This window comes from Acomys russatus, chromosome 9 (assembly GCF_903995435.1).
Source record: "Acomys russatus chromosome 9, mAcoRus1.1, whole genome shotgun sequence".
Classification (NCBI taxonomy): Eukaryota; Metazoa; Chordata; class Mammalia; order Rodentia; family Muridae; genus Acomys; species Acomys russatus.
The window spans coordinates 1,476,489-1,483,265 of record NC_067145.1 but is presented as its reverse complement, the minus strand read 5'-3'; positions in this window follow the sequence as shown (position 1 = coordinate 1,483,265).

The window sequence follows — 6,777 nt, the reverse complement described above, 5'->3', positions numbered from 1 at the left end:
TTTAGCATATCTCAGTACTTTATACTGACTAAGACACAACTAAAAGAGGAACAGCAAGGAAGGGAGCTCTAGGCAGGGGAGGAGACAGGAAACACACTGAAGGGCAGTCGGGGAAGGAGGACAATTAACAACAAAGTCTAGTGACGCATGGGAATGAAAATGCCATCATGAAACCTATCGTTTTATAGGCTAACTTCAAAATAAAATTTGAAAGATATGAAAACTGAAAAGCAAGTAAATGACTCACAAAATTCTTTTTTTTTTCCTTTTTTTTTTTTTATTAATTTATTCTTGTTACATCTCAATGTTTATACCATCCCTTGTATCCTCCCATTCCTACCCCCCCCCATTTTCCCATTATTCCCCTCCCCTATGACTGTTCCTGAGGGGGATTACCTCCCCCTATATATTCTCATAGGGTATCAAGTCTCTTCTTGGCTACCTGCTGTCCTTCCTCTGAGTGCCACCAGGTCTCCCCCTCCAGGGGACATGGTCAAATGTGAGGCACCATAGTATGGACTCACAAAATTCTTGAAGCAACTGGGAAGTGGCACAAGGAGTTGGTAACATTTTATTTAAGCTAGGTGATGTATATGCAGATATTCCCAGTTCTGCCTTTTAAACCGTGTGTGTGTGTGTGTGTGTGTGTGTGTGTGTGTGTGTGTGTGTGTGTACGCGCATGCGTAAAAATGCTATAGTTTATAGTATGCAATTTTTTATACACTCCGGACAGAAAAATGTTCACAGAACATTATCAAGATGAAGATGTTCATGTTAGAAACATATTTTTAATTGATATATTATAATATGTGAGATATGTTGAGGGAAGTTAGTCAATACAAGTAGACAGACTTTGTGTTCAGGATCCCAACCAAGGGGACTCCAGGCAAGATCCCTCTGTACTGGGAACCAAGCTCAGTGGTGAAACTCTTGCCAGGCAAGGCCAAAAGGAAGGAAGAAAATGAGGGAGAGAGGGAATGAAGGAAAGAGAGAAGGAAATGGGAGGGAAGAGGAAGGCAGAAAGAGCACACCTACACTGCCATTCTTTTCCTAATATATAATTGTGTTTTAGAACATCTGGGACAATCGACTGATAAGACCTCAGCAGTTCTAAGTTTAGTAATCTGACTGAAATTATCCTAGATAAGGAATAACAGGCAGCACTTTTTTAAGGGTGACACACCATCACTGAAAGAGTGTTTTTCCAATATCAAATCTTATTTTTTAATTATTATTTTAATTTTACATATATTTATTATGCTGGATTTTACAGTATTTAACCTTAAGGAACAGAGTTTGAGTAACTTTATGCAAAGCCACATAGCTAATGAGTGACAACCTGGCAGAGTTTGTGCACAGAGCCATTACATGATATTTTCACAATAATATAATATAATGTACAATTATATTATGTATTAATAATAATATATGATAATATGGGTCATGGGTTCCCACTCATAATACAATCAATAACCACTTAGCCAACCAATTGAAAGGAAACAAAACAAGACAAAAGGCACTAACGCTAAATCTAAAAGCAAAGGACCAGAAGACTTCAAAATGTAAAACAAGGTGAGACTGGAAGAACCAAATTTTCAATATCAGCATGTTCATTCCTGAGAACAACAAAATCTTTGGCAGGAAATGTGCCTGCTGTCCAGTCATCAATCAGGACATCCTCTGGAGACAGGCCTATGCAATATGCCACACTGTAGGCTTGAACTTTTCCAAACCTTCAATGTACAATGAGGTTTTTTTTTTTTTAATAGGACTTCCAAAGTCGATCTGGCCTTGAAACACTTTTTTTCTAGACATTAGCATTGAAAGCATGCTCAAAGCTTTATTAATTTCAAAAGGATACAAGCTCTTTTTTGAGCCTCTACATGAGAGGAACAGTTTTCAGTTATAATAATTTACTATTCTTATAGACACATTTCTAATATTTATGAATAAAAGAAATAGAAAGGAAAGCACAATTTCTTTTTACCATTTTTAAAGAGTCTACTTCTTGTACTAAGGTAACTTACTTCATTCATAACAAAGCATCTTACAAATGTGAGCCTTCTAAAATAAATAAATAAAAATAATATATAAACTATCAATAAATTTGAATAGCCCTTGAAATGGGCCATGAGACTATTGATTACTAAATCTCCAGTGCACACAGGAGGAATACAAAAAAAGATGATGTATCCCAACTTCCATTTCATCCCTGCGTTGATGCTAATCCCTCATGTGCATTCTAACCCTAGACCTCATAGAAAAGATGCATAACGGCTGAGCGGTTAAGGCTCTTTAATGCTCTTATTATACTGTGGCCCAGAGTTTGTTTTCCTTCACCCACACAACCATTCATAATCACCTATAACCCTAGTTCTAGCGGATGTGATACCTTCTTCTGTCCTCTACAGGCTCCTGAACATACCTCATATAAACTCATACAGGTTCATACATACCCACATAAACAAAAATTAAATAATTTGCTTTAAATATTAAAAGAGAGTAAGTGGAAGTTGTCTTACTGCATTTACATGTTGGTGGGAATGCAGGTGATAAGCCTGCTCTCTTAAAGAACCTAGAGAGGCCTAGTGGTGTGTGCATTGACACATACTCACGGTATGTGTTAAAGTCATGAATAAGCAAATACAATCAATTCAATGATGACAAAGAAGAGAGGGGAGCTAAGGATGTGGATCCACTGGCTAAGTGCTTGCCTAACATGTACAAAGTCTTGGTTTTAATTCCCAGCACTACATAACCTAGGCATGGTGGTGAACACCTGTAATCTCAGGACTTGGGAGAGGGGGCGGTGAAGTCAGGAGAAGCAGGAATTCAAAGTCATCCTTGGTAACAACATAACAAGCTGGGAGGCAAGCCTGGGGAGGGGGAGAAGGGAGCGAGAGCACAGAGAGAGAGAGAGAGAAAGAGAGAGAGAGAGAGAAAGAGAGAGAGAGAGAGAGAGAGAGAGAGAGATTATGTTGCTATTGAAGGTGACCATGGCAATAACATTTGTTGACAGAACAATGAGTCTAGATGGTTTGCCCAGCAAAAACTCACAGCACAAGACTTTCAGGAAGTTAATCTATGCAAAAGTTCTACAGCTAAGGATGGCAGAGATTTGACTTCCCATTTCTTCCTGCTACAAAGGCCTCCCTGTGACAGCATGGTCAGGAAACCACTCTCCGGCTCCTCTTATCCCACTGCCATCCTGAAGAGTGTCTTTCTTGTTTTTTGTTTGTTTGTTTTTTTTTTTAAGCTAAGCTAATTTTAAAGCAAGCTTTATTTAAATTTTGGCCAGGTCCATTACTGGGTTCCCAGAAAATGGCCATGAAGAATGTCTTTCTAAGGCTCGGTTTACATTTCTGTAAATTAGCACTATAATGTTACTTACTCCCCATGTACACTTAATTAAGAGAGACATTAAGGACTAAGTGAAGTCTCAGAATATAGTCTGCACATAGTTAATGACTTTCCACATTCACACTGACAAAGCAGTCTTTGCCGCTATGCACGGGCACAGCCTAAGATGAACAGTTGATTTTGGCCGTGTTTGTGAACAGAATAAACCGAAGTGTCACAAGGAAGTCACAGAAATCAATACCAATTCCGTCAGCAAGCTCAGACTGGTGGCTATCTACACAGTAGTCAGTAAATTAAAATGTATAGCCATCATATCAAGTTGAGGACTTTGTGCTTCCTGTTTGGGGCAACAATTTCTTGGGGGCATGGAGCACGAATACGCCACTGCTGTTCACAAAAGCATCCCCTTTATTGGTTTCGTGAAATGTGGTGTTTTTCGTTTGTTTCACTGTTGTTTGGTTTTTTTCTATGGGAGGAGTGAGGCATTTGGGAGCAGGGCACTATCATCCAGTGATCAGTAACACATACTCCCTGTGAGTGCACTGTTGAGCTCCGTGACCTTAGAACAGTTATGTGGGTCTTCTTTGTCACAATAGCCTCACTTGCTCACTTGTAAAATGAGGGGTAAGGGGAAGGAAATATTGCACGTTTCCTGGTGCACGACCAGTGTTCGCTAGAGGCTTGTTGCAAAGACTGTTAATGAAGAGTGACAAATGAAGGCAAAGCTGGGAAGAGACAATGAGAGAATAGAAGAGATCAAAGAGGCTGCGAAGTTTACTAGCTTGTCTCTGAAAAGTACTTTTAACTGCTCTTTAGAAGCCTGGCTGTCTGAGTTCCTAGGTAGCCGACTTAAGGCTCACTCTATAGACGCTCTCTACTGGAGGATGAAGGAAGTCTCCCTACTGCAGAGCATGTTCTCCAGGGGAGTAACAGCATTGTGGGTGTTGTAGTTTGGATAGGTATGGTTCTCAGAGACCCCTGTGTTTGAATGCTTCATCCATGGGGAGTGGCATTATTAGGAGGTGTGGCCTTGTTGTAGTGGGTGTGGCCTTGTTAGAGGAAATGCGTCACTATGGGGGCGAGATTTGAGGTCGCCTATGCTCAAGCTCCACCCAGCATGGAGCACAGTCCAGTTCTGCCCCAGTATGCCATGTATGCAGCCATGCTTCCTGCCACGAGGATAATAGGCTAAACCTTTGAAACTGTAAGGCAGCTCCAGTTAAATGCTGTCCTTTATAAGAGTTGCCGTGGTCACGATGTCTCTTCACAGCAATAAAACCCTAACCAAGACAGTGGGTAAGCGTTCACAGAGATCTTAACTTGAGTTTTCAGACAGGTGGACAGGAGATGTGAGATGGTAGTACCGTCCTACACTTAAAATATCACACAACTCAGCCGGGCGTGGAGGCACATGCCTTTAATCCCAGCACTCCGGGGGCAGAGGCAGGCGGATCGCTGTGAGTTCGAGGCCAGCCTGGTCTACAAAGCGAGTCCAGGATAGCCAAGGCTACATAGAGAAACCCTGTCTCGAAAAACAAAAAACAAACAAACAAAAATCACACAACTCTTAACTTAATAGCTCAAGGAGCATAGGTTGATACTGGCTCTGCAAAGGAAATTATCCTCCAAGGACCCTAAAAACAAACAAGCCCCTCCCCAACCTGTTCATAGCTCATTTGGGATTACCAGCAAAGAACATACACTTGATGGGAAGAAAAACATTCTTGAAGCCACCAAATCATAAATCTTTCTCTAAACATGAATGGGTGGGTACATTTACAAAAGAGCAAGCTGTAACTTGTAACCTATAACTGATTTCATAAATACCATGTTAGAAAAGTGTGGTACACAAACTCTGGTACCTCATGTTTGGCCATGTCCCCTTGATGGGGAGGCCCAGTGGCACTCAGAGGAAGGATATCAGACTACCAAGAAGAGACTTGATACCCTAGGATCATATTCAGGGGTAGGAGGTCCCCCTCACTCACAGTCATAGGGAAGGGGAATAGGGTGAAAGCAGGAGGGAGGGAGAAATGGGAGGATACACAGGATGGGATAACAATTGAAATGTAATGTGAATGAATTAATAAAAAATGATAACACAAAAAACATAAAATTAAATTTAAAAGTGTGGTAACAGACTAGTGCAGCTAGCTCTCAGCCTTAGGCAGGGAAGTATATTTTTGCAGTAAATATTAATTAGTGCAAAAACCTGTGTCTGATCCAGGTGCTGAGAATACATAATTGTTGAGTGCTCAGTCCTCCACAGGAGTATGTGGCATCCCTCTCAAGGAAGATCAAAACAGAAAGAGCAGAAAAATGTCAGAGCTAGATGATATGGAGGAGGGTCTTGAACCATTGTCTCTTGGGCATAACACAGTCACTGCACTCATGGATTCACAGCAGCCAGGGTCACCTGCACAAGGCCTGATCCATCTACATTTGCTCATGGATGGGGGAGCATCTCATGGGGGCCTATCAGTGAAAGTCATTTTTTCATCAAAATAAATGGAAGAGAGTTGCCAAAATTTATCTGAATACTTTTCTTAGTTCTCTCTTTGTAAATATATTTTTTTCTTTGCATATTTAGGATTAGACTCAGACAAAAATATGTTCTGGAAAGTTATGTAGATTTAGGTTATCATGATACCCCCCCCCCAACAGTTTTGTGCCCTGCCATTAATCATGTAATCAGTAGAAGTAAATTTTGGGACCATAATCACAGATAATAATAACTCTAATAATGGGTCAGTGTGTATTGCTTTGGTGTTCACTGATATTTTGTTTGTATGAGATAACTTGCTTTTAAAATGACTAAGCTTTACAGGAGTAATGTGCAACCTTAAACCCAGATTTTCATTATTCAAACTTATTTAGGAGACTAAACAAAAAGAGAGAGCTAGGTTGTGTATTTGAAGGTGCAGCTTGGGTAAGAAATAGAGAGGTTGTGGGTATAGTTTGGAGTTCGGGGAAGCCTATAATAAATTTTTTTCTGTGCTGCTATCAGTATTATAATCCATAGTCATCTGTTCAACCTCACTATACTAGGCAAATTGATTGTCCATAAGCAACAAAGACTGAATGTGAACAAGTCATAATTTACTAGAAAGACAGTTCTACCAAGTCAACAGGAAGATGAACAGCAGGAAAGGTGGCACAGCTCCCTGACCTATCAGTAGTTAGGATGCCTCAATCCGAAGCCACTGCCAGCAACTGGACTTTAGCACTCTTCAACCAGCCTCAGAGCCACTGTGAGTGGCTCCTAAAGTTACTCCTTTGTCTATGTGTCTCTCTAGAGGTTGCATTGCTGAACAGAGGCATCTGATAGGCCAATGGATGTTCCTAGTAAGAGATGAAAAGCGAAGACCCAGTGCATTGGCCTTCTTTCATTGCAAGTCTTGCCCCCAAATACTGTCA